The following is a 27,482-nucleotide window of genomic DNA, read 5'->3' on the forward strand; positions in this document are numbered from 1 at the left end:
CTTTCTCCGCCAGGCTGGCAGCCAACTCAGGGCACCAAAATCCATGTTTGTGACGTCTCGTATCCAACCTTCCCTCTCCCCTCGATAAGAATTGCCCATGTGGTTCATCATTTGGTCCACCTACCCTATGCCATGGCGACTGTCTGGATGATGGATGCCAGGCACAAGCAGCTGGCAGCCAGACTCCTTCCCCTTGCCCCAGCAAGCCCTCAGCCAGAGAAGCCAGCTTCCTCCACGGCCCTCAGCAATAGCAGCTGAGGGCTTAGGAGGAAGGTCCTGCCTGCTCTCCAGCCTCCACGGAGAAGGCAGGGCACTTGGCACTTGGAGAGCAAGTATGGCAGGTTTAGTGCTATTGATACCTGAGATAAATATGATGTCATCTAAGATCTTAGCTAGTCAGAGTTATACATAAATACAAAAAATAAAATGTAATGAAATATTTCTTTCACTGAGTAAATTTGAATGCAAGCAAAACTCCCTCCAGATAACAGCTGATGGATTCTGTAGCACAGTTCTCTCACTGAACCTTCACAGTAAGGGGTTATGTGCTAGTGGAAACGCATTTGGCCTGGGAGACCAAATTGGCAAGACACATGAAGTGGGTGTCGGGCAAGGCCTCGTGGAATGACACCTCCTCATCCATGCCACTGAAGGAGCTGCTGGAAGGGAAGGAGAAGCATGCCCTCCCCAAAAGGGTGCAGCAGAGTCCCCGGGGAGTACCTGGGGAGCATCCAGGACATGATTTATCCTGCTGAGGACGATCTGCTCAGTGACTCGGAGTCACAACAGTGTCTTGCAAGCGTGCAACCACTTCCTAGGTGATGCTGCACCCCTCCTCTGCACAGTCCTGGGACAGGACTCACTTGCTGAGGCAGGGAGGGCAGCAAGTGACCAGAACAACTCTTCATGCCAACGCATGATGCACCCCAAGTCCATAGCAGTGACAAAGACTTCCCAGAAGCTCTGAGAGGGGATTTAAGGATAGATATGACTGCTCCTCGGATTCCACAAACAATGGGCTCCTCCCCCCACCCACCCAGCCCTGGACACTGAAGTCCTTCATGTAGAAGGACATAGGATTTGCATAAACCCTAAGCACATCCTCTCTTCATTTTACATCATCTTTACAATACACCTAACGTGATGTGAATGCCATGTAAATAGTTATTAGGCCACACTGTTTAAGGAACAAGGACAAGGAAACAAGGCCCTATGTGTTCAGCTGCACCGCAGTTTGCTTCCTGAGTATTCTCCATCCAGCTGTGGTGGGTTCAGTGCGCAGCTGGAGAACTCACGGAGGCGGTTTCAGATGGCACAGGACAGGCAGTGTGGCCTGCCAGGGGGCAAAGACAGAGGCTAAGAACGTGTGCCCTGGGAAGCCTCTTTCCACTACTGACAGATGGGGTTCACTCCTTCAGGGGAGTCTGGGAAACTGTGAAGAGCATCCCTCAGGGTGAGCTCGCCCCCGGGCATGGGAGCTGGACGGTTTGTGCACTCCCACCCCTGTTTGCTGCAGGCCAGGGCTGCTGGCGGGACCTGAGCAGTTCCCCCAGGTGGAGCATTGCAGGTATCAGGGCCTGTACAGGCACACCCAGAGCCTCATACTCTCCTGAATGAGACAGAGCATGTGGATTCTTCTTTAGCTCCGTGAGATGTAATGGCTGAGTGACAGGGCAGTACCAGAAGCATGTGGCCGCAGCACCCCAACCAGCTCACTGCAGCCAGCCTGCAAAGCAGCCACTGGGATTGTTGTTACTGTGCAGAGAGAGCAGGTTGCTAACGGCCAAATAGCTATGCCAACCCAGCCAGTCAGACTTCCCAGCGCCGGCCCCACTCCTGGCTCCACCCTGCCTCTTAGCGGCAGTGCAACTGGCCACACATGAGACCCGTGCACTGCAGAGCCCTGGACCTGGGGTCAAACAGCAGGATAATAAGTGGAATTCGTCCCTGGGCAGAGAGTCTTCATGGACCCAGAAGCAACATATAAACTTGTGCCCATTCTCCAGGCACTACCCACGGTGGGTGATGCTCTCCAGGACCCAAGGGAATAGATGCTGTTCGCAGGTTTTATATATATTACACTTTTATTTTGAATTTTCGAATTATGTGCTACAATTTCGTATAGATTGGGATTTACCCCCAAACTCCCACCCCCGACAGATTTTCCCCATCTTACTACAGTGGTATAGTCCTTCCTAAGAAATTATAATTCCATCAGTGTCTTATTTAAGTGTACCTCGCCATTCTTGGTACAGACAGTGTCAGACAGTCCAGCATCCCACTGTCTACACATGTCCAACAGTTTCACTGGGAGTCCATCCTTCATCAGGAAGCAGGGATGCATGTTGCATTATACCCCCACATCTGGATATGGTAGACCCCAGTACTCCATCACTATACATTTCCATAAATTGAGAAACCATGAACAAGAACAACAGCCTCAACAACAACAATAAATTACAGCTCCATGAAAAAGCACACCACTGAGTAACCAATGCATGAGTGACAAAAAAAGAGATAGAGAAGTCTCTTGGGAAAAACGACGCCACTGCATAATCCATGAATTCGACCAGCGAAAAGAGAGTATTTGGAATACATAAAACTGAAATAAAAACATCAAAACACATGGGATGCAGCCAAAGCAAAACAAAACAAAATAAAACAAAAACAGTGTGGATCAAATTATTGAGGTTACACTTTCCATGCTGGTTTCCTTATAGAAGAGAGAACATACGGTATTTGTCCTTTTGTGATTGACTCATTTCACCGAGCATAATGATCTCTAGTTGGGACCACCTACTTGTAAATAGTACGATTTCATTCTTCTTAACAGCTGAATAATATTCCATGGAGTAGATGTACCACCGTTTCTTTAACCACTCTTCTTTGGACGCACATCTGGATTAATTCCATGTCTTTGCTATTGTGGACTTTTAATGCATCTTACAGAGAGGAGGAATGTCGCAAGCGCTGCTCATGCTCCTGACACGCAGTATAAAATACGCTTTTGCTCTCGCTACAGAGACCCATGAAACACGCACCGATACCGCCTCCGGAAAGAGCCAGATGGACAGATTCCGTTTCCTGACAGTTTGACCTTCTTTAGACGTGCTAGCCAGCTCCAGGAAATCTCACCATTGTCTCGTCTTTGTTTATGTGACTGAGTTGGTAAACCACCTCCCTTGTGGTTTCCCCTTTTCTCCACTGATTGTCAAACGCTCCCTGGGGGGATCCCCTGGAGGGGTGTACCCCACTACCACACCACCAGCGCCAAAGCATGGCCGCAGGTGTTATCACTTTGTGGGAAATGCATCATACCCAACACGAGTTTCCCAGGATGAAATCAGCATTCTGTCACTGTCCTCAGCCGGGTGGGGAGGAGCTGGTGGGGGACTAAACCCACAGACTGGCTGAGCAGCAGCTAAAAGCTGAGCTGCACACTGAAGCACACTTCGGGTCAGACCTTGGAGTGAGTGACGTGTGTTGGGTGCTGCTCAACACAGGCCGCGTGTTTGGACTTCACGTGTTGTAGCCACAGTGGCGGGCATCACTTGAAAGAAGGTAGGCACAGGCCGAAACATGACGAACCTTGACACAGAAATATCTAAGCGGCACTAGCAACATTCAGTAGACGCCTGGACAGGATTCACGGGACGAAGGCGCTCCTTGTCCCCCCTCCGGTACGGCACACAATTCCATTTTCCAACGTGGAGTTTCCCAAACACATTTCTTCACTTTTAAAGAAACCTGAGCCCCAATCTGGCATCACTTTAAATGCCAAGTGTGGGCTGCAAATGAGCAAATCAGTCAAAACTTATAGGACCAGGGATGCTGTCACGCCCACTGCTTCCCTCTGCCCACATGCGCAGAGTCCAATTCCTGAGTCTTTGGCAGAAAAATCCATGGCCAGTGCCTAGCTGGCTGGCTGCTCATGGTTTCCCTTCCTTCCCCTTCCTAACACCCAAAGTTCGGTCATTCTACTTCCCACTCAATCTGGGATGGACAGAGAGAGAGAGATGGAAAGGGAGACAATGAGGAGAAGAAAGAGAGATTGCAATTCTTTTAAACACAGCTCTTTAAATTACAAACAGGCTCACTCACAATGCTGAAAGTTAAAGGCATGGTCTAGGAGGCACCCTTGTCTCTGCTCCCTTGCAGGAAAATCAGATATGGAAATCAGCATTTCATGGAATACTTAAAAAGATGGCAGAGGGTCCACCCGGCTTTAACAGCAAGCCTTGTCTCCGGAGTCTCACTCCCTCCACTGGTGAGTGCCCTCTGCCTGGACAGGCGCAAGGACCTGCTGCTTGCACTGTCAAACCCTCTCTGCAAAGCTGGGAACCCGGACAGGATCCACCCCTTGTGTGTTCCTCCTAGCCTGCAGTAAATGTCACACTGTAAGTGGTTCCAGCGGCTGGCCCTCACAGATAATCCCCCCATGCAGCCAATGTCCCGACTGCAGTAGACTCGGGTGGTGGTAAACACAAACCAATTACTCACCAACACCCACGGATGACAAGGAGAGAATGGAAGCCTCTTTTTCCCATTCTTCTCAACACTCAGGCCGGACCTGGGTAAGAAAAAGTACTCCTCTCCTTACACTCGTACCGGCTGGACATCCCCTCCAGGCAGTGCAGCCATCGTGGCAGAGAGCACGGGGTGCCTTGAGGAATTACCAAAGCATGAATCCTTAGACTGTCACGTGCGGGTGTTTCTCCACAGGAAACTCAATCAGGATGTGGAAGAAACACCTGCCATCCCATATCCATGGTAGCACAATCCACAGACGGCAAAAACACAGAGAAAGCGGGGAATGGGATGCTTGCAAGTCACTGGGCAGGCAGATGCTGGCCAAAGGGCCCACCCTGGGTTCCACGAAAAACAACCTCCACTGTTAGGCTTCACTAGCTCCAAGTCCTCATTTCCATTCCTGAGTTTCTGAAAACTGATTGAGTGGCAGAGAGAGAGAGAGAGAGAGAGAGAGAAAGAAGAGAGAGAGAAACCTCACCAGATGGTCCACCTCTGAAACATCTGAAACAGCTGGGGCTGGGCCAGGGCTGAAGCCAGGATCACAGAACTCAAACCCTCAGACTGTGATCTTGTGTGTGTGTGTGTGTGTGTGTGTGTGCCCGCGGTATAGGGCACACAACATGGGACACACGTGACCTGCCTCTTGCTGGCCAGGAAGCCAGACCCCTTCCACCCTCTGCAACCTAAGAATCAAAATCGTGATGGAAACACTTCTTTTTTGAAAAGGCGCAAACATTCTTGGTGGCATTCATCATCTCAGGTGCATCACAAACGTCCTAAAACAGGCCAAGAGTTGTGAGAAGGAAAGAAGCATGTTGCTTTGTTGCAAAGCTCCAGGATACTAGGAGCTTTGTTTCTTCTGATAGGGGCATAGTATAGACATCAAGAATTAGAGGGCCCAGTGCCATAGCCTAGTGGCTAAAGTCCTTGCCTTGCACCCGCCGGGATCCCATACAGGCACCAGTTCTAGTCCTGGCTGTTTCACTTCCCATTCTGCTCCCTGGGAAAGCACGTCTAGGATGGCCCAAAGCCTTGGGACCCTGCACCTGTGTGAGAGACCTGGAGGAAGCTCAAGGCTCCTGGCTTCGGATTGGCTCAGCTCCCTGGCCACTTGGAGGTGAACCAGCAGATAGGAGACTTTTTCTCTCTATCTCCTTCTCTCTGTATATTTGCATTTCCAGTAAAAATAAAATAAATCTTAAAGTCATATGGGCAAATAAGGACTTTAGGGTTGGCATGAGCACGGAGGGAACTACACCCAATAGTTCTGAGCATCATGATGAGTATGTGTGTGTCATACCAACACTCCCAGGCAGAGGTGAGCATTTGCTGACCCCAGCAAGTGGATTATGACACCCCCTTCACAGTTCCTAAAAGCGCAGTTGCACCGAGGGCTACAAAGCTGGTCTCCTGGTGCCAAAGGCCATGTTCTTCCCATGACCCCAAACCCTATGACTTTACCCTCAAATACAGTAAACTAGCAACTTAACAAAACAAGAGGAACAGATGCGTGCTAAAACCTCTTAGCCTCACTGGAAGATGTCACCCATGATTTGACAGGCGATCTAGCTAGGGCGAGACACATCCGTGTTCCTGAAATGGAAAACGATAACTGGCGAGACAGCACCGTCGCCCGCGCTGACCAACAACATTCTCCATGGCCCGGCGGCAGACACATCCACAGGTGTGCTCTGAGAGCCACAGGGGCATAGCAAGGCTACTCCCAAAACAGTCCAGATAGAAGTCCTGCTTTGCTTCTCCTGGCACAGGATCCTCTGCTGTTGGGCAATAACTGGAGCTGGGATTCCTGGCGTTGGTCTGGCTGTTCGCCCCACAGCACCTGTCAATGGGAACTCCGCCTCCTTCCACCACCCATCCATTACCATCCACCCAACACCACCTGGCCATTCAGGCCCCTTCCAGGTGAAGACCCAGGCCTGAGGAGTGAGCAAGCCAGAAACATTTACAACTCAACCTCTCCATCCGTGCTCCAGCATCCCCCCACCACACATCTCCCTCTGCTGCGGATCTCGGCAGCCTGACACCTCCTGTCCCCCTCCTCAGCAAGCCCAGTTCTGACTTTCCTGGGCTGGTAGCCACTTCTCACCTCCCCCCCTCACTCACCTCTCTCACCCTTCCTCTTCCCTCATGCTTCCCATGTAGAACCCTCCCACAATACAAGGCCACGCGCAGAGTTTACACAGTCCACTTCCTGCCAGCCTGTCAGGGTTGTCTCCCTGCACAGAAAAAATGTCGTAGGCAGTCAGCCTGGCTAGGTCCCAGGGCATCAGCAGCCTCAGCCACCTTGAGCTCACTGTCGACCTGCAGCTCTCCAAGTGCATGCCCAGTGGCCACTGTCTGCTTCTCTCTTTTACTCTGCTCCTGAGACCCAAGCTGCCTTTGTGTCCCTCACTTGAACCCTCTGCAGACCTTGGCAAGGTGGGGGGTCCTCCCCGTCCTTAAGGTCTTCACCCTGAAAGCCACCGTCCTTGGCCACAGCAATGCCTCCGTTTCTCCTCCAGCCAGCCCACCCTGCACACCGCCTCGTTCTCCTCACCCTTACCTGTCCATGCACTTCAGGAACAGGATGCTCACTTCAACCCTGCACAGAAAGCCATACCCCAGTGTCATCCACAGCAACACCTCGCATTCCCGCCTTTTGCCGGAACTCTAGGCTTACAGGTGGGAGAACAGATAAGAATGTTAGCTGAGGATGGGGCTGCTCCCAGGGTTTCCCTGCTGAGCCCAGTAGCAGGCCTGTTCTCCATCCCACCCTCGGTCCAGAGTGATCCTGAAGGCGTTTCATGTGCCCTGTTTGGCTCCCTGTCTCTGCATTTCCCGATCCGCTGTTTTTATGCTTTGGCTGTTGCTCCCACGAGTCCCCACGGTGAAGAAAGCTCTCCATCTTCTGTTTGTGATTCCCGAAAGCACAGCGCATACAGTGCACAGCGTGCCAGCGGCCTGTGACTCGGTCACCATCCTTCACGCTTTCTTCCGTTGCTCAAGTCCTGCCCAGATGACTTCCTCTGCCGTATTGGGATGGGGTTCTCTGGTGCATCACTTCGATCCTGAGATCAAAGCTACTGTCAGCTGGGCTCCCAGAAGCCACCTAGACATGTGCAGGTGGCTTTTGCTGGGTCTGCCATGGGGACAATTGTAGGAAGACAATGCATCCGTAGGAAGATAACTGAGTAAGAGAGGATATTGGTAAGTCTTGCTAGTGTGAAGCCATGGCCTGTGACAATCCTATCAGAATGTTCCAAGAGTGGTTGATATGGAAATGCAGAGGCCAGGAACTCCTCAATTCTCAGGTTTAGATATCAGAACAAGGCAAAGGCGCTGGAACTCCCCACAGCCTCAAATCAACTCCCTTTTGCTGTGGATATGTCAATTTCTCAAACCCTCCTCCCTTGTGCCTCAGTGACCTTCAATCTTTAAAACTGATGCTGTTAATAAACTTCAGCTACTGACCATCAATCAGTCAGTAGTCCACCTGTATGACTATCAGCTTCATACACCAAGCCTGTCACTGCTGGACAGCGAACAAATGATTATCAAGCACCTCCCCACTTACTACAGCCACACCAGCCCCGAATCTGGCTCTGCCCACAGAGCAGCCCCTGGAATGCTAGTCTATACCTCCGCTGGAATCAGCAGGCCTGCTTGGATAGTGTGCGTTCAGCTTGCTACAACATACTGTGTTGTGGGTGTGGTCATCTCAGCCCCCAGGAACCACTCCAGCACTAGACTGTATGTGGAACGTGTGTCCGCACACGCTTACATGTTTTTATGGGCCTGAGAACTTCATGATGGGAGTTGTGTGAGCCCTGCCCCAACCTGTCCTGCACCGCTGAGGCTGGCGTGACAGGTCGAGGCCTGGATCCCTGTGGGGGTTGGGCTCTGCTGCCACTGGGTCACTATGGCAGCCTTGACCCGCCACATCACTCAGCCCCACCACAGGCCCCTCGCACCTCATCACCATATCTACCAGTTAGTCTGCTACCCAATGGCTGAATTCTCCCTGGACCCTGTCTCAGACGGGTCCCAGCTCCAGAACAAGGGTCTTGGCTTGCTGACTCAGCACCCGTGTCCCCAGCTCTGGACTCACCTAGAACCATCTGCTACTGGGGTTCCCGAGCAAGTTTCATCTGCTTTTGACAGGAGTCGGCTAAGCCAAGTCCCTAAACCCCCTCTGGAAGCCAGCCCTGAAGACAGACTCTAGAATCCTGCCTGGTGCCCGTCCATCAGGCGAGGACTGCCTGCATCCCTCATTCCTCTTAACCACCATCATTCCTCATAATCGCCATGACAACATCGGAGTAGAAACGCAGGCATGAGGAGGTAGGATCATCACCCAGAGGATGAGGACTGACCTTGGATTTGAACCTGCTGGGGAGGTTCTGCCCCTAACACCTCTCCTCCTGCACCACACTCTCTTCCAGCTCAGGGATCCTCTCCATGCTTTAACTCAGGTTCCCGATTCCCAGGCAAGAGCATATTGTATCCTTGAAGGTCCACAGGCAATGCCCGCTGTCTATGCAGGAATCAGTTCCATGTGGAGGACCTGGGGTCCCTGTGCTCCCCCCGCCATGGAAATAAGCCCAAGTCAGAGTAAGCAGTGTGAGCTCAGGCCTGGGGAGGGACAGTCCCATCTGAGCCCCAGTGTGCCACACTCAACCCCCCCCCCAAAAAAAATTTGCCAGCCCTGGTTTAACTTCCTACTTCTGAGTGTATAAGGGGATGGGAAGATTTCGTTTTCACTGAATTGCTGCAGAACATAAACTTAAAACATCTATTTCTTCGCTTCAACGCAGGTTGTGTAAGTAGACTTCAACCAAGTAAGACGACATATGACAGCTTGCAGACTTTCAGCATCTCTGGCTTTAGGTTCCTATCCAGCTTGGCTCAACTGAAGGCAACCTGTCCCTCCCTCTACCGCTGTCTTTTAACCCCTGGCTTCCCAAAATGCAGCCTGTGGGCCAGCAGCACCATCACTACCTGGCACCTGCTCAGAATAGACTCCCAGGACTGGAGCCAGAGCCTGTGTCTGCCAGCGCCAGGCATCGGGTATGTGGCCAGGAGCTTGAGGATGCTGCTTCTCCAGATGTTGCTGTAAGCAGAACTGCCTCAGATGCTTCTGACCGTGAAAGGTGCACGTCAATTTATATTCTTCACATTACTTGTGCATACACCAAATATTCACCTCCCACCTGTGTAACTCAGGTGGCACGGTGAGGAACCACTTTGGACCTGAGCTACTCAAAGTGTGGGCCACAGCCCAGCACCCAAAGCTTCAGTCCCGGGGTCCCCATTGTGGTGTAGCAGGTTAAGGTCTACCATTTGGGTGCTGGCTCACACCTTGAATGCTCCACTTTCAATCCAGCTCCCTACCAATGTAACCGGGAAAGCAGCAGAGGATGGCCACATGGGAGACCCAGATGGAGTTCCAGGCTTCTGGCTTCAACCCGGCCTTGGCCAATGGACCAGAGGGTCCCTCTAGCCATTATTTTACAAACTCCATTAGGAGTTGATCATATTTCAACATTCCCTCAAGGAGGCATCTCATTCTGTTCTGAAATTTCATTGCTTTAAGGCAAGATGCACACTCTTTGGATGCATGTTACAATTGCTTCTTGGCGGGTCTTTCACTGCAGCATAGGGTGTTAAGACCCAGCCTGTGACACCAGCATCCCACAAGAGCACTAGTTCAAGTCCTGGCTGCTCCACTTCTTATCCAGCTCCCTGCTTATGTGCCTGGGGCAGCAGCATAGGATGTCCCAAGTGTTTGGGTCCCTACACCCATGTGAGAGACCTAGAAGAAGATGCTGGCTTGTGGCTTCCACCTGGCCCTACCCTAGTCATTGCTGTAATGTGGGAAGGGACTCAGCAGATCTCTTACATCCCTCTTTCTCTGTCTCTCTTTCTGTAACCCTGTCTTTCAAATTAATTAGTTAGAGTCACATTTTGGTGATTCAGTAATGAGGTCAAGGAGGATATAGATGGAGATTCCGCTGGAACTTTCAGGACAAGGTGGACAAGCCCTCCCAGCATCTTCCCGATTCCAATAGCAATAACTCAGACTGGGGATGTGGGTCCTCCTGCCTGCAGTGTGCGTTTTCACTCACTCACCACACACACACACACACACACACACACACACACACACTTTCCCATACATCTATTTGTCAGTCCGTTTAACTTCTCCTCCACACTCTTCTCCACAATATAGGCTCAGCATTTAACACAGTCCTTTGCATCTCGGCTACTGTTTGCCTTGTGGGCTCCTTCAGCACTGGTTAATTCCTTTCAGTGTTTGCTTCTGACTTAGGACAGCAATTTCCCTTCCTCTACTAGAGTGTATCCTGCAATGTGCTTGAGATGTTGGAGAACATAGGCTGAATCAAACCACATATACCCTACATGTTTACCCTGCAACTTCAAGTTGAAAGTGTAAGTCAAATAGAGTGAGAGTAATAATAAGTATTACTAAAATATGACAGTAAGTAATTGCAATAGAGCATAGGTGAATGTTCTGTCTCTAAAGAGCTGGTTGTGCTGTAGATTGTAGCAAGCTCAGCACAGGACTGCTTCTTGCGGAGTCTGGAATTACAGGAAGCTCCGTGCAGCTCCCTGGTGGCACAGCTAAGCTGCCGGCATCACCACACCAGCTCTCCGTGGTCAGTAGTGAGTAAAACAAGCATGTTGAACACAGACAATGGTAGACCAAGTACCACATCTGGTTGCTGAGCGACTAAAGGGAAGGCAATGCAGACAGCACGAACATGTTGGAGGAAAGCATGATTCAGCCAGCATGCGGCTAGAGCTTGGAGTTTGTATGTTACTCCTCAGAGTCCAAGATCAAACGTATGCATCGCTTCCTTCCAAAATCTTCCCTGTAATATTTTCAAACCATGGTCAACTGTGGGTGGCATAAACATAGAAGAAAAGTCAGGAACTTGTAGGGGGTGTTGGGGCAGGGGGTAGACTTCTCTGGAACATACTTTGAACTTGGCTGAGTTAGTAACACAGGATGGTAAAAGCACATTTAGTTTGTCTTGTGCAATCTGCTTATTTTTGGTAAATATCAAGGAAGTATTAAGCTGTAGGCTGTGTGTATTAAATGCTTCCTATTTGTGTGCTTTCTACTAATCCGTTCACTGTTATAGGGTGTTGTTATGTGACCTGATGCCAGAGCCATCCACTACTGTTTTTCAAGGTTTATTTATTTCTATTTTAAGGGCAAAGTCAGAGAGAATGAGAGACATACAGAGAGAGAGAGAGAGATCTTCTATCTGCTGATCTACTCCCTAAATGGCTGCAACAGCTGCAGCTGAACCAATCCAAAGCCAGGAGCCAGGAGCCAGGAGCCAGGAGCCAGGAGCCAGGAGCTTTCTCCAGGTATTCAATGTACCCGCACTGAAAAGAGGGGCCCAAGTCCTTGAGCCATTCTCTGCTTAAGCATGAGAATTAAGGGCCAAGACCTTAAGCATGGAGCTGAATGGGAAGGGAAGAGGAGCAGCTGGGACATGAACCAACACCCATATGGGATCCTGGCTCTTTCAGGTGGAGGATTAGCCTGTTGAGTCACTATACTGATCCCACAGAGCCATCTGCTTTCAAGTGTGCCCTGTCCACCCATGCTGGCTCTCCACTTCTTCCACCCGAGCCGTGGGGACTGGCTGCTTTTGCCATCCACCATGCCCTTGGCATTGCAGTCGGTCTTGATGCTCACTGACCCATCCACATGGAGGGTGGAACCTGGTCACAAGTTCCCTGTGGGAAGTGGGGCTCCACCTGATGCCCTGCCTCTGGTCTGGCTCAGGTCTTGCTTTGTAACCCACAGAACATGAGGGGTGCCACAGCAGGGCTGCTGAGGGATCTGGAACAACCTGGCCTCCTATGCCTCTTTGATGCCCAGGGTCGCAGCTTGAGCCTTCCTCCAGAAAGTCTGACTGTGCTGAGGCCCTGGTGCTGGGAGGAAGCCCAGAGAGAGATGAGCCATGGCAGGCCAGGAAAGCAGGAGGGAAGAAACCACATGTTGATGACAGACCCAGCCACCTTAGTCTTCCACGTGAGCCCCAGACGTCCCAGTTTGCGGACAAGCTGTCCAGAGCATGCCCCATTTGAATTCCTCACACATCGACCCAGGAGCACAGAATGACAAGGGCAGCCCCTTGTGCAGTGACAGAAAACTGGTATGCTGGGCTGCCAGGCAGGCACCCATCACTGGACCCTTAGGGTGAAGGAAAAACGACAGCATGGCATCTTTCATCTCTGTTTAAACTTTGATCAACAATGGTTTTAATAGAAAGTCTAGAGAAAAAGTACATGGCAAATCTTTTATCCTAAAGCTGGAAGGGTCATCTGGGAGGCAGGCTAAGGGGGCTTCCCTGTGGAGCAGCCAAGGTGCATTTACTCCCAGGTTCCTGGCACTATAGACCAACGTCCTTGTACAACCCCTGGGCCAGTGCTGCACCGTGCCAGTGTTGCACTGGTTACCCACACATGCCCACGGTCACCAGCAGGACAGAGACCAAATTACTGCAATCTACTAACACAGGGGACAACACTGAATCTCAAACCTAAACTCTTAAGCCATCAGTTGTTAGCAACAGTTGTGTGATTGCCACAAGAATTCCTCAAGAGTGTAAGACTCCTCTGTTAGCCTTAAGCACTGCACAACCCAGGGAGATTAATGTACTCACATCGCAGCTCAGTCCCTGACCACAGCCCAGGGGCCGAGTGTGTTCACACTGTAGCTCATCTCGTCCCTGACCACAGCCCAGGGGCCGAGTGTGTTCACACTATAGCTTCAGGACCATACAATTCCACACGGGATGTTTCTTACGAGTCTCCAGATTATTTTCCACAGCGTTTTTCATTCTGGGTCCACCCACACTTGAGGTTCTCTGCTTTTCTTTGTTGGAGTAGCCCCCCTACCAGCTGTGAGGGTGAGTGGTATAACTTCGGCCCTCGGTTTTAGGATCTGGTGGTGGGATTCCTCTTTTTACAGAAGCATGAGTGATGCAGGCTGATCCTGCGTGCTTCCCTCAAGCTCAGCAGCCCAGGGCAGCGGCATCCTGATGGGCCCAGCATCGTCTGCAGCTTGCCATGGAGCACACACTGCTACCGCATAACTGTGGAGAGTTTGCGTCAAGACACAGCACGTCTCTCCATTTAACCCAAGTGTCTCCTTGCGCCAAGCTGCACATTTCCGCAGGTTATTTTGTATAAATCTCATGCACCTCTTGCCACAGTGACTTCTGCATGTGGCACACTTTTCTTACTCCCAAAAGCTGTCCCAGGGCTGGGACAGTCCAGAAGTGGGGAGTCTGGGACAAAGAAGAGAGTAGGCAGACCAGGAGGGAGGTGACCCAGAGGCTGCCCAGTGGAGGGTGGCAGATATGTGGGACACACTGTGGTGTCCTTGTGTGTGTATATATATGTCTGTGGTGGGAGCCCTGTGTCTGGGAAGGCAGATGAGCAGGGACAGGGTAGACAGAGCCTATCACAGCAACCTGGTGTCCTAAGTCAACTTCCCCCTCAAACACACACACTTGGGGTCAGTGCTGGGCACAGCTTCCTGTCAGCATACCCTGCAACAGCCCAAGCACAGTAGCGAGCTGACTGCAGCTGGTCCTCCGGGGGCCCACACAGTTCACAGGAACTGTGGAGCCTGCATCCTGTGGGTTGTAGCGGCACAATCTGTGTGCATTCTGTTGGTGAGCATGAACTCCAGACAAACACAGGGACAGATGTGGGTCCCCAAGGGACCAGGCCACAGTCACTCTCACAGTGCCACGGGGGATCCCAGGAGTCTGTATCAGGGTAAGGTGCAAAAACAGCCAACTCGGGCCCAGCGGTGTGGCCTAGCGGCTAAAGTCCTCGTCTTGAAAGCCCCGGGATCCCATGTGGGCGCCGGTTCTAATTCTGGCAGCTCCACTTCCCATCCAGCTCCCTGCTTGTGGCCTGGGAAAGCAGTCAAGGATGGCCCAAAGCCTTGGGACCCTGCACCCGTGTGGGAGACCCGGAAGATGTTCCTGGTTCCCGGCTTTGGATCGGCGTGCACCGGCCTGTTGCAGCTCACTTGGGGTTGTGAATCATCGGACGGAAGATCTTCCTCTCTGTCTCTCCTCTTCTCTGTACATCTGACTTTGTAATAATAATAATAATAATAATAATAATAATAATAATAATAAAAACCAGCCAACTCACACCCTAACCCACCCCACCCCACCCTGGTCTCGGTCTTCTCAATCCCCACTCACTGTGCTCTGACCCTGGAGAGGAACCAGATGAAGCGAGGTGTCAGCCCTCTGCTGACCTCCCGCAACGCTTCTGCCACGAGACTGACATGAGCCACACTGACTTTCCTCCAGCCATGTTTACAGGCCATGCTGACTTCCCGTCCTACTGTTCAGCCTTGCACTGCCTTCAGGCCTGCTGGCTTAGACATGCAGCTCCCCAGAAGAGTCCATGGGGCCAGGAGAAACTTTGCTGTGAGGCATCCCCTCAAAGAGGGCAAGTCCCTACCCAGCTGGAGAACGGAACCCAAGGCCGGATGACCAGATCTGAGCCATGGGGCCAGTCATGCCAGAAACACATGGCATTTGGGATACTAGCCAGTGTGCAGAGGTACCAGGCACTGGAATCCAGGGGCCCCGCATGGCAGAGCCTTGGGCCCTAAGTCCGTGAACCACCTGGCTTGGCCATCCCCAGCACACCTTGGGCACAGGAGCTGAGATGTCGTGCGTCTTCAGTACTGCCCTGCTCCCCTCCCTGCCCATGCCCAAGGCACCTAGATGTTTGAGGACAGCCTGTTCTGACAGATAAAAACACTCCAGGTTGGCACTCAAACACCCTCTCTGAGCTTCTGTCCCATCATCGGGACATTAAGACCAATCAGCCTTGTGGCCCATCAATGCCAGGTGGGAACACAGGCAGCCGTGGACTGGAGAAGCAGCTGGGGAACAACCCCCCTAACCCCAAGCAGCTTGCAAGAAACAGGCTGCATGGCTCCATGGGATCCAGAGGCAGCAGGTGAGGAGGGGCCAGCCAGGTCCTTGACAGCCTCGGCTCGGCTCAGGGCTCCTACCAACCTTTCAAGAAGGCAACACAACCTGGTTAGGGTAGCATGTTAAGCCACTTTCTGCAGTGCTGTATCACTATAGAGGACGGTTCGAGTCTTGGATACTCTGCTTCGCCCAGCTCCCAACTAATGCCTGTGGGAAAGCAATGGAAGATGGTCCAAGTGCTTGGTCCCTGCACGCACATGGGAGACTCAAAAGAAGCTTCTGGCTCCTGGTTTCTGCCTTGCTCAGCCTCATCATTTGGGAAATGAACCAACGGATGGATGATCTCTCTCTAACTGCCTTTCAAATAAATGAAGCACATCTTATTAATCAAACAACAACACAGTGAGAATGAAATGCAGAGAACAAACCACAAAACAGATGATTTGTCTTAGTGGGAAGAAAAAGGAATTTTCACTAAAATCTATCAGAGTGAGGAAATTCAGAGAACAGGACTGCATCCGAGTATTGAAAGGCCTGACCACGTGTCTGGGTTAGCCTACAAGGGTACATTAGACACATTCACTCATCAACTCACCCTTCCTTGCAGGGACCGGCTTGTCTCAAGGAGCATAATGGTGGGGTTAGAAGAGAGCCTAATGCTTTAAAGGCAGGGGACGTGGACCGTATCCGGAGGCTGGGGGAGGACGCTCTACAGGCAGGGACTTGCACCTTGAGGCCAGAGCTGCTGGCCCGGGCCTGACCTTGTATTCAGATGCTGGATACAGACAACATATACCATCTATCTGTCCTCTCTCAGCTCTCCTGGCCTCACCTATAGGGCATCCCATAGGGAGAGAGAGGGTTGACACATCTCCTGCAAGGGACACCCAAATTGCCTAGCCAGGATGGAAGCGCAGATTAAGCACAGAGACATTCAAGCTTTCTCAGGGCACATCCCTAGTGGTGGGCAGGCTGAGCTAGGAATCCTTGGGGACCACCTGGAGGAAACTCCCCGCCAATCCCAGGCCAGAACCCCATATTACTCTTCCAAAAGAGGCCTTCATGTTTTGAGCTTGCTCTACGTGCACAGCTGCATATGAAGACCAAGATGGTTAGAACAAGTCACAAGCCATGGTTTAGGGCCAAGGTTTGTGGCGTTGGGGTGCAGTGGTGTGCCTAAGTCCCAAGGGTCTGGCTGGACCCCTTGGCTCTGTGCACTCAGGGAAGCAGCAGGTCACGGTTCAAGTCTCGACCCTCACTCCCCACATGGGAGAAGTTGACTTGAGTTCCAGAACCTTGGCTTAACCCTGACCGAGTACAGCTCTTATAGGCATTTGGGAGTGAATTAGAACACGAGAAGTCTCTTTCTCTCTCTGTTTTTCTCCTTCCCTCCCTGTATCTATCTCTCCCCATCTCTCTCATAGTCTACCTTTCAAATAAAAAATAAGTTTTTATTTTAAAAATACTACGGTTAGCACGAAAAGCATTCAGAAAAACAACTCCATGTGTCATGTTAAATGCTAATATGGACTTCAAGAGCAAAAGTTCCAACCTGAAGTCTCCCTATGCCAGTAGGCATGCGCAGCTGTGCTCTGGGAAGCCGCTTTGGCTTCTGCCATCCTTTCCTCACGCCTGGTGTCTTTGTGTGACTGCATGAAATCTCACTTAACTTTACCGTGGGTAGCCCAGCCGGGCATTTGCATAAAGAGAATTGACAATGCACCTAGACTGCATTTGGAGCAGGAGGACATGAAGCCATCTAGTGTGAAGTACTTGTTCACCATACAGAGGGCTGATTAAGGACACCTTTAAACCGTGCACTTCCTGAAGGTATTTACGGTTGGCCTGACTCCATGATTGTCACTGACAGCTCCTAGACCAAACTTTTATTCCAAGTGAGGTGGTGTGCAATGTGGGAGGAGTTGTGCCAGGAAGATGCACCCCCCACTTCTGCCTGTAGCCTGCCCCAGGGAATAGGGTATGCCTCATCAGGCAGCAGTTGGCCCCACAGGCCAGCAGGCAGAGCCCCGCTCAGAGGCAAGGCACGTGTGACCGATTTGATAATCAAACGTTTCCTTTTTAATAGGTGACACATTCAGTTCTCTCCCCAAACCTCAGAATAGCACCAACTAGTGTCTCGCCTAGAAAACTTACATAAGAAAATATCTTTTTATTCTCTCCCAACAGCGATCATTCCCTGGAAAAATAAGAGGTAAAGTTAATGAGAGGGATGAGTCAAGTCCAGCGCAGCACTTCTGTGTCAGTGCTAAATGTGGAAGAAATTAATGGCTTATTATTCATGAATTGAGTTATACCTTTTTTTTTTAATCCAAAGGAGGAAAGTCCTTTTGCCTATCCTGACTCAACTAGAATCTTGTTCATGTCCTGCGTACTGGCTGAAAGAAGCTAAATCCATTGCTTCAAGGTGTGTTTCTATGCGTCGGCTTTGTGGCATAGATGGTAAAGCCAGCAGCCCATGTGGACACAGTTCATAATCTAGCTCCCTGCACCTGGAATAGCAGAGGGAGATGGCCTAACTCCTTGACCAGGATGATGGCTCTTCCTTTCTTCTTTATCTTTCTTTCTCTCTCTCTCCCTCCCTCTTTTTCTTCCTTCCTTCCTTCCTTCCCTCCCTCCTTCCTTCCTCTATCTCTTTCTTTCCACCCTCTGCCTTCCAACTGGAATATTAAAAACACTCATTTTTCTCTGTGCAAGTGCTGAAAACACACAGCAAAGTGTTCTGAAAGGAAACTAACTTGGGGTCCTTGCATGGGACGAGGTGAGGGGGTCTGGAGACCGTGGTGTCTGGGGGAGCAGTGCACCTGATACTGCAGCCACCTCCGGATATTACTGAGGTCTCCCATGTTAGCAAAGTTTCAGACCCAGTTTCTCCCATTTAATTCTTAATTTCACAAGGCCTTCAGGGTTGGGGCAGTCGGGGTTCAGTGTGGAGGTGGGGCGGGGAGGGGTGCAGGAATGAGTAAGGCAATACAATGGTTGCAAACCCAGCTGGCTCCCGGCAAAGGGGCAGGACCTAGGAAGCGGGGGTTGGTATGAGGAGGGCACCTCTGGGCTCCTCCACAGGCGTGGCACCTGTGTCTTGCATCTCCAACACAGCCGCAGCTAGCGCACTTGCCAGCTAGGCACAGCAGACAAAAACTGCAAATTCAGCTCCGGGTTTCAACATCCCTGGCCAGTATCTAACTTGAACTTTTCTGTACACCATCGCGGCGGCTGCACCTTGGACACCCCTCAGTTTGAAGGCCACCTCCCAACAATGCTGCTGGCTGCTTCAGGACCGGCCCTGACTATAAGAAGTTGGATGCCTCTGGGGTTGGAGGCAATACCGCTATCACATAGGCCACCGCAGGTCTGCGCAGCGAAGCCACCTCCCGCCTTGGGCTACAGCCCAAGATTGCTCCGCTGGAGGAGGGGGTGGGACAGATACGCAGACTGCATGTCAGCCGAGCTCCACTGCTGGATTCCACTGGGCAGTGTCCAGCTCCCGAACTCCCTGAATTAGCCCTCACCAAGCCTTCGGCCCGCGTCTGCAGCACTAGGCACGGAGACGTGGCCAGGGAAAGGCGCAGTCTTTGGTGCAAGCCAGGAGCCCAGCGGCTCCTGCATATCTGACGCCGCAGGAGGGCTGCGCGCACCTGAAGTCCGGGTGCCAAGCGCCCGAGCTTCTGCCCACAGGGGAACCTCCAAATGAACAAAGGCGCCCAGAAATCCCTTCCTCTGATCTTTCAAAGAAGCCGAGGGACCCCCACCCCATCCCCAGCAGCCGGAGTCAAAGCTCCTGCCCCAAGAAAGTGCCCAACTCCGCTGCTGAACCATCTTCTTTATCTCGCTCTCTCTCCTTTCCCTCACTCGGAGAGCGCACACGAAAAGGCAGAAACCACAGCCCAAGAAAGCGAACCCCCAAAAGCACAACCATCTACTGTCTTCCATTTCGGAGCAGGAGCTGAAGGCCCCCCAGGGTTGCAGGCTGGCACGGCTGCCAGGGGACCCACAGCTCGCAAAAGCCGCTGTCGCCGGGCAGGAAGCAGGGGGCTCCAAGAGTCCGCACCTCCACCTCGGTCCCGGGCGAGGATTACACAGTCCGAGCGCGCTTGGCACCCTCGTCTTCCTTTTTCCTTGTTCGCAAATCGGCTTCCCTTCTCGGCCCCCTAAAGACCTCATTCTCCAGCTACGTAGTCACCCCACACACCAGTCCCACGTTAGGTCGCTCCCAGGGTGAGGGGTGGGGGTTTTCCGAGCCCACTAGCCGCGCGCCCCTCCACTCTGGTCAAGCTGGTTCCACTGCGCTCCCAGTCTTGGGCTCACCCGCTCGCAGCGACTTCGCAAGGCAGTGTCTCTGCCTGCCGGGGCACCCGAGGCGTCGGGGTGGCGAGGCGCCAAGGTGCAGCCCGAGCGGCCAGCCCCAGGTCCATGCCTCCGCATCTTTCCCTCCACCTCCTGTCTCCCGCTTCTTGCCCGGCGACCCCGCGCCTACAGGTCCCGCGGCAAAACCCACAGCGACTTACCCAGGGCGCCTCGCAGCCGCAGGTCCGCACGCTCCGAGGCGGAGTCAGGACGCCAGCCCTCGCCCGCCCTCAACCCCCGCCCCGCATACGCCGGCCCCTCAGCGCATCCGCACCGCCGAAGTGGTCGGGACTTACCTCCGGGACAAGGTGACTGGTGCGCCCCAGCTGCCGCCCGCGCGTCTCCGGAGCGGGCGAGCGTGCGGGGCGCGGGGCGGTACAGCGCCCGCCTCTGCTCCCTGGTTTCCCGGCTCTCTTCCTCTGCGCGCCCCTTGCCTCCGCTCCGCGCGGCGCCACTCCTTGCCCAGCGATCGCCGCCGACGCCCGCGGCTACCCCGCGCCGATCAGAGCTCCAGGAGCCGGCGGGCGGCTGGCCGGGAACCCGACTGGCGGCGGCTCTGGGGCGGAGCTGGCACCTCTGGGTGCCCCAGGGGAAGGGAGAGGGCGTAAGGCGACTCCGGCGGTCCGCGAGCGCCTGGCCCGCGGCTTGGGCGAGGAACATCCGGGAGCGCGCGGCTCTGCTCACGGAGCCCGGCGACGCGCGTGCGGGAGGCGGTGGCCGTGGGGCCTCCAGGGAGGGCAGCAACGCCGAGGGAGAGAGGATAGGGTAGAAGGAGAAGGGGAGCAGCTCCGCGCGAAGGCAGCTGCGGCCAACACTGCCCTAGGCCAGCGGGAATCTCGTCGGTGCCCGCGTCTGGTGCGTGGCCTGGGACCAGCGAGTCTGGCAAAGCGAGGGAAAGGCGACAGCGGCTGGGGGAGGGGGACAGCCGCCTGGGACTGGGAGGACAGGAATTTGCAACCTGACTCCGGGAAGCGCTGGCTCCCCTCGGTCCTAAAGGCCTCCCCAGGCTCTAGTTTTGGAGATTCTTCATGACCACGTTATAGGTCAGGCGAGTTTTCCAGTCCAGGCCTGTTAAGCCGTAAAGATGAAAGCAGGCGCGGGCACAGGCCCCGAACCAGCCCGTGGCGCAGCCGCCGGCAGGGACACGAAGAAGGTGGCCGAAGAGGTGTGAGACCAGGGGCCCTCTCCAACGCGGGAGGAGAAGGGTTGTTTTCTTTTGAGATTTCTTCGAGAAAGAGCTCTGGAATAGTCTCTGGAAGATTTTAACCCCTAAAAAGAGGGTGAAAAGTTTCCAGAAACGTCTGTGAGCCCATTTCAACACCAGGCAGAACCCAGCTTCCCAAGTCGGGGTTCGGGGTTGAGGAATCCTCTGGTTTCCAGGTTCAAAGCTGGCCTTCAGGCCTGCTTCTTTCAGAGTCCTCCCTCCTGTCCTGTGCCCTCTACCTCCTCCTTGCTGTGGTGTCCTCCTGCCTGGTTTACACTGGGTAGAGTCCCAGTTGAAGGTGATCTGGAGGCCCCAAGCCCTTGTCTGTTTCCTCTTATTAAACTTCTAAGAGAACTTGTCAGAGGGGAGAGAATCCAGCCGGGAGGGAGCTTGGCCGTCCCCCGGCAGCGGCAGGTCAAGGTGGGGGACATTCCAGTCTCCACTTGGAGGGAAGCAGGTATTTCCATTGGATCTCCAGGAGCTGCGAGACCCTCAGCCGAGGGCATGGTTGGTTTCTGTCTGCCACAGTGGCTCAGACTGGAGGGAAAGCCAGCCAAGCCACGGGCAGTATTCCAGAGAGTGGCCATTCTGTGGTTGGGGTCGAGGGGGGCTGGCAGGCCTGCTTAGACCCTCGGAGGCCCATTTGTCCAGTGAGGCAGTTGAGGTTTTCCATAGCCACCCAGCTTGCAGGGTTGACCTCCTGCCTCCCAGGGTGTGCGCCCACTGCTTCTGCAGCCCTTGCACTGAAGCTGGGGGGTCAACCAGCACGTGGTTTGCCTCTGGCACCGGGCTGAGGGAGTTCAGGACGACAGGTGCCTGTCCAGCCCTTCTGCTTGTGTTCCCTGTCCGACACAAGGCTGCACGCAAGGAAACGTTGCATTCTTGTGGACGCTGACGAAGTCCTGGGGCACTCAGACCCATCTCTCGCATGCGCAGACCACGGCAGAGGAAGGGAGTAGTTTGGGCCGCTTCCTTCTCTGAGGCTGCCTCACTGCAGGCAGCCTTGAAGCATTCACTTCTGTCGTATCCTGGAAATGATGCGTGACTCCTCTGCCAAATAGAGGGTGGGTTACATCAACGTGTACACAGAAATTTACTTGGCGTATCCCAATGACAGAACACACTCACTGAATGAGTTATTGAACAGAGGCTGTAATGAACTGTGATGTCAAAAAGAAAAATAGATGCTGTGGCAGGTGTTTGGCCTAACAGCTATAGGTGCCTGGGTTCCAGTCCTGGCTCTGGCACCTGTTGATATGGGCTCTGGAAGGTAGCAGTGATGGTTCAAATGGTTCCTGCCATCCTCCTGGGAGACCTGGCCTGATGTCCTGGCTGCCAATGTTGGGAACTAACCAGCTTAGTAAACGAATGATCTCTCTAATAAATAAAGTTTACAAATGGAAAAAAAAATCTGCTGAAGAAAAGAAAGAAAAATTCATAAAGGAATTTTAAACTGTATTATGTTTATGCCTCCCAGGCTACTATACGAGTCTTGAGGAACCCAGGGGTCAATCCTTTCCTTAACATCCCCATTTACATTCACACACACATATTTGTGCTTCTGCAAATTTAGCTGCCCTTGCACTTAACTCCCGAGGCAGCTTCCGGGGCCCAGAAACCTGAGTAAAGACAGGGACAGCTCCTGTAGCAGAGCAACTGCTCAGGGCAAGGACTCTGTATGCTGTGGCATACAGATACACAGGACAGCCTCTCCCATGTGTCTCCCGCACGGTTCGCTTGCTGCGCTGTTGTAACCATCCTGCTTTGATGCAACATGGAAATAAAGGTTTGTAAGGAGGCCACCAAGTAGCTAGCTGATACATGGCAAGCTGCAAATGGGGCACGTGAGGTGCAGTGGCCAGACTTGGGAACTAGCAATACTCATATCCCAGGTGACGTTAGGATACTCTCAGAGGCCAGCAGAAAGACTCATGGACCCTGAAGAACTGTCAGACCTTGGGCCAGCTCTCAGGAAAAGCCTGAGTACACCCAGAGGGTGGAGGCTTGATGAATGAGGCACAGGTGGTCAGTTTCTGAAACAGGCAGTATTCCCTACCATGTCTTGAACAACCTGGCTTTAGACTTCGACAAGGGAAGCCCGCTCAAGCCCACAGGATACCAGCATAGAGTCTGGGACTGAGCAGAGCCCACTTACTTTACATGTGTAAAAGCTAAGTGTCCAAGACTGATTGTCATACAGAAGGCAAAAACATCCTCTGTGGGTTTAGGTTTGTTTCTTGTCTCTCCACCCCAAGTTTATCATTAAGTTGTTTGTCTTGATGAAATCCAAAAAGTGAAACCTGAACTCTTACTCAAGTTGAACCTTGTAGTTAGAAAAGGGGAGAGAGACTGCCGTTTAGACTTTCAGACAAATGCAATAGGGAGGCTCCAGCAGAAACGATTGCTTTCAAAGATGAAGTGGTTAGGGTTGGCATAACAGCACATGGGTTAAAAACCAGCATCCCATATCCAACTGACAGATCAGGTCCTGGCTGCTCTACTTCCCATCCAACTCCCAGCTCATGCACCGCAAATCAACTGAAGATGGTCCAAGTCCTACCACCCATGTGGGAGACCCAGATGGAGTCCCAGGCTCCTGGCTTTAGCCTGGCCCAGCCCCAGCCATCACAGCCAATTGGAAGGTGAAGCAGCAGGAGGAATATGTTTATCTCGTCTGTCTTTCCATCTCTTTCTGTCATTCTACCTTTCAAATAAATTTTCTGAAAATAGAGGACTCCACACCTCGGAGGTTGAGACACTTTTGATGTGAAAGTTTAGGACCGAGACAAAGATGCAATCGAATGCTAGTGTGGCCTTCAACATCACCCGTTCAACCTGTGAGGCTGCTGAAGAGAAGGCAGTTCCAGTGACAGAAGGGCCAGCAGCAACAGGCCCAGGGATATCTACTTGGAGGTGTTGCCACTGCGTCTACCACTTCTCCTTGGATGGGAGTCAAGAGGAGAGATCGTTACTATGTGTGTCTAAACAGCTTGCTTCAGATATCATGGCTGTATCGGTTATCATGGCTGTGTGACACATACCCTGAGCCCTGTGGCTTACATGACAATCATTGTTTGCTCATCGTTCTGTGAGTTGGCAGTTTGGGCCAAACCGGCAGGGACTTTCTGGGGCCTCTCAGGCACCTATAATCAGCTGGCACCAAGGCCATGCTTGCATGCTTGGGCCATGGTTGGCTGGGAGGCTCTCCTTACCTGGGAGGCTGGTCCAGAACTTTCTCAAGCTCATGGCTGCAGGTGCATGGCAGGAAAAAGATTAAGCCTCCTGCCTTGAGCCTGGCTCACCAGGCTGACAGTGCACATGTTTGTTGACCACAGCAGAGCAGGTGCTGCTGCCCAGACTTGGGAGATAACAACACGGCCTCTGTTGCTGACGGGAGAAGCCAATCAGCCAGGTTTCAAACAGGCATGGGATGAGAATGAGGACTCGCATGTGGGTGGGCCCCTGGGAGCTGCTGCTGTGCCATTGGCTGTATGAAGCTCTCTGTCACTCTGAGATGCTGGAGCTAGCATGCTCTTCGTTGGTAATGTCTGTGTTGTGACTGCTCAGCCTTACCTAGGCCATTCCAGGTAAACAGGAGGTCTCCTAGTACAGTCCCCTGGGAGAGGACTGCCCACCCCTACACTGTGCAGCCAGGACCTTGCGGGTAGGGACCAAGTGCAAGGTGGTCCCGGCATGGTGGTGCAGAGGCTCTGAGTGCCTCCCAGTTCTCCTGGCTCCCCTGTCACTCTGCAGCCATTTGTTCCTGACCTGGATCCTTCATCTTTGGTTCCTGGATTGTCATACGAGCCAAGCAAAGACTTGGTCTCCCGGATATGTCCAGCACAGTCTTCAGGCCCCAGCTCCTGTGTCACCGAGGCTGTGGGTCTTCATATCCCCATACACCTGCCTTCCCTGGGTGGATAGCTTCTCTTTGGAGCTCATCTGGCTCATTAAGTGCACAGTCCTCCTCATCAGTCTGTATTTTAGCTGAAGGTTGGGAAAGCGTGGTTGTCTCCAGAAGTACGTGAGAAAAAACCACCCATAGGAGAAGCTCAGCTCTTTGAAGCCTGGCTCCCAGAATGCCAGCAGGTGCTCAAAAGGCCTGGCCTTGAAGATGGGTACAGACTGCCGCTCTGACCCTGCACCCCTCTGCCTCCGTGAAATGAATCTGTGTTCTGCCTGCTGTACAAAAGCCTGCGTGCTCCGCTATAGCTCTGATGTGCGGACAAGCTGAGAGGCTGGGGTCCTTGACCGTGCTGCCCCGGCAGATCTAAGCATTTAAACCTGCCATGGTTAGTGTGACTTCTGGCATTTTCTAAAAGGCTAAGAACTTGTTGTAGGCTGACAAAAATCTTGTGCATGCAAGGATTTTGTTGGTTTTGTGTTTACAGAGAGAGAGAGAAAGTTCTGTTGTAAAAATAACTATTTCTGTAATTTTGTGGTTCGTGGAACTGGAAAGAAAAAAAAATACCACAGGTAAGCAATTTCATGTCTTTGCATTCTCGATGTATCACTCACTTCAGGCGGAACAAGCTTCTGAAACAAGGGCATTTAACTCCAGCAGCTGCCTGGAGTGGCCCTCAGCTCTCTGGGGCACCCTGGTTGCCTATCATCCAGACCAGCACCTGCCCACAGAGAAGCCTGCTGGTACTTTTTCCACCACTGCTCCTCCCTTGACTCCCCTCACTTGGTGCCATGAGAGCCTCCACTCTGCTGGGCCTGAGCAAGGCTTCACCGAATCCTTCCAGCATGGGAGGAGGGGCAGCAAAATGCCACAGGAAGTGCCAGTGCTGTCCCACTCCAGGCCTCCCCCCAGCCCTGATGGCCTCTTCATGGTCTCCCTGCCAAGTACCCCTTCTTTGGAGACTAGAGCATTGCCCCATGAGCCTGGGATGGATACAGACATTCAGGCCACAGCATTGTGTCAAACAGTAATAACCTTTCCATTGCACACAGCTGCAATAAAACCAAATGGCCCAAGAATCCCCTCAGGAACCAACCAAGCCACAGGGTGTCCTCAACTTCCTGGGGGGTGGCACCTGCAAGTCCTCCCTGTTTCCCTTGCCCCCTGCCTGAGGCCACCCTCTTGTGAAGCCTGTGTATTTGGAGAGGCTGCCAGGGGTCCCCAGAGCACAGCACAACTGAAAGCTTCCAGTGGCCCCCAGGCCATGTGCTCAAATAGCCTCTCTGCTTTCTTCTGATCACTTCCGCCTTGGGAGGTTGCCTTCGGATCTGTTGGTCTTGCTATCGCACTTGAAGCATGGGGGGGGGGGGGAGTCAGGATTTGTCAAGTGGCCCAGGAGAGTGGGGCACTCCATCGAGACAAAGGAGACTGTGCCTCTAAGGCAGCAGATTAGAAGTGCGGAGGAGCAAGACCAAGAATGCTTTTTTTGTGTGAGAAGAAAGGGAGTCTTGTAGCTCTCTTATGTTCATCCTAGTCCTGAAGCCCGCAGCGCCCACTGCTACATGAACGGCCTCTTAGCCAAAAGCCAAAAGAGCAGAATAAGAACCATCTGATTTCTCTAATTCTTGAGGATGGAGCAGATGGAGACCCCCTCCGCCACCCTGAGGTCCCCTTGATGGACAGGGGAAATGGCCCAGGCTGTGGGGTCTCCCTTCTGTTGTATCCACAGGGGCACAGACACCTGGAGCAGGTCCCTTCCCTTCCCTCTGCCTGCATTTGCTGATCAAGGTGCCTGGGGTGGAAAGAGGAATGTTTGACATGCTGGGTGGAGGGGCCTACACTCACATTCTATATCCTTGGCTGGCGCCTATTGCCCAGGAAGCTCTGTTACCTTTTGCAAAATGGCCACGAGGAGCTGGTGATGATGTGTGCGGGATGTTGCCCTCCCACTCACAAAGAGCAGGCCTGGGCCCAGCATGGTAGCCTAGTGTCTAAAGTCCTTGCCTTTTATGCCCGGGATCCCATATGGACACCGGTTCTAACCCCGCAACTCTGCTTCCCATCCAGCTCCCTGCTTGTGGCCTGGGAAAGCAACCGAGGACGGCCCAAAGCCTTGGGACCATGCACTCACGTGGGAGACCCAGAAGAAGCTCCTGGATTCAGATCAGCTCAGCTGCGGCCATTGAGGCCACTTGGGGAGTGAATCAGTGCATGGAAGATCTTCCTCTCTGTCTCTCCTCCTCTCTGTATATCTGACTTTCCAATAAAAATAAATAAATCTTAAAAAAAAAAGAAAGGAGCAGGCCTACCGTGACCCCCACCGTGAAATCCGCCCCGCCCCTTTGCCCTTGCCCGACCGCTGCTTCCCTCTCCCAGCTGCAGCCCAGCTGTTTGCTTCCATTCTTTTCCATTTTTTTTGCATTGGCCATTGTTCTGCTATCTCAGACCTTGTCTTCTTCCAACA

At 52.7% G+C, this 27,482-nt stretch overlaps 1 protein-coding gene across 3 annotated transcripts in view; it reads right to left on the reverse strand.

The window, feature by feature from the left end:
• The window catches only part of SYNDIG1 (synapse differentiation inducing 1), a 133,572-nt gene extending 112,640 nt beyond the window's left edge, over positions 1-20,932 (reverse strand). Inside the window, exon 1 of one of the 3 annotated variants that reach the window (XM_004593318.2) lies at positions 20,207-20,921. The gene's annotated coding sequence lies outside the window, so the exon portion shown is untranslated. Of the gene's footprint in view, positions 1-19,871; positions 19,987-20,206 lie in introns of those variants that run through there. The other 2 variants (XM_058679601.1, XM_058679602.1) reach the window with 2 other exon arrangements.
• Positions 20,933-27,482: the final 6,550 nt, after the last annotated feature.

This window comes from Ochotona princeps, chromosome 22 (genome assembly GCF_030435755.1).
Source record: "Ochotona princeps isolate mOchPri1 chromosome 22, mOchPri1.hap1, whole genome shotgun sequence".
NCBI lineage: Eukaryota > Metazoa > Chordata > Mammalia > Lagomorpha > Ochotonidae > Ochotona > Ochotona princeps.